The sequence below is a fragment of the Microtus ochrogaster genome, chromosome 1 (genome assembly GCF_000317375.1).
Source record: "Microtus ochrogaster isolate Prairie Vole_2 chromosome 1, MicOch1.0, whole genome shotgun sequence".
NCBI classification, from domain to species: domain Eukaryota; kingdom Metazoa; phylum Chordata; class Mammalia; order Rodentia; family Cricetidae; genus Microtus; species Microtus ochrogaster.
Genome location: NC_022009.1, coordinates 115057413 through 115058303, shown reverse-complemented (window position 1 = coordinate 115058303; position 891 = coordinate 115057413).

Here is an 891-nt window from a genome sequence, read left to right as displayed (position 1 = left end):
ACTTCTGAGGTTCTTCTTTTACATTGCTCTAAAACTAGGGGCAGAAATGTAAGGTGACAACTGGGGCTTTCACCTTGGCCACCAGTCATATAGAGTTCTTTCTAGCCACACTTCCCTGAGTATCCAGCTAGAGATGAGCCCACAGCTCAGCTGCATCAAATAGTTCATCTCTGTATGTTTTTAAATACTTTTTATGTTACATCTTTTGTGTATGTGTATGTGTGTGTGTGTGTGTGTGTGTGTGTGTACACATTCATGTGTCTTCCTCGGGTGCTTTTGTTCACTTGACACAAACCTAGACATACCTGAGAAGAGGGAGCCTCAGCCCGTCAATTGTGTCCATCAGATTGGCCTGCGGCAAGTCTGTCAAGTGTCTGCTTGATTAATGACTGAGGTGGGAGAACCCAGCCCACTGTAGGCGGTGCCACCCATGGGCAAATAGGCCTGGCTGGTATAAGAAAGCTATCTGAGGAAACCAGGGATAGCGAGCCCGTGAGCGGCCTTCCTTCAGTTCCTGCCTTGATTTCCCTTGACAACGCATGGTAACCTGTAAGTCAGACAGCCATTCCTCCCCAAGTGGCTTGTGGTCAGAATGTGTTATCACAGCAACAGAAAACAAGCTAGACAACGCTAGACAACTCACTTATTCTCCATATAATTTTTCAAGATAAGGTATCTCTGAACCTGGAGCTTGCCCATTTGGCTAGATTGTTGTGCTTTCCTGTCACTTTAAGGGACAAGCCACGCCCACTCCCATTACCTCTGACCTGCCCTCTGCCATCTTGGGCCCTTCCTTTTCTGCTTCCTTGACGTGCCTGCTTTTTATTATAAGGAAGACCTGGGAATGTTGTGCTTTCCTGTCCCTTTAAGGGACAAGCCACGCCATTCCCC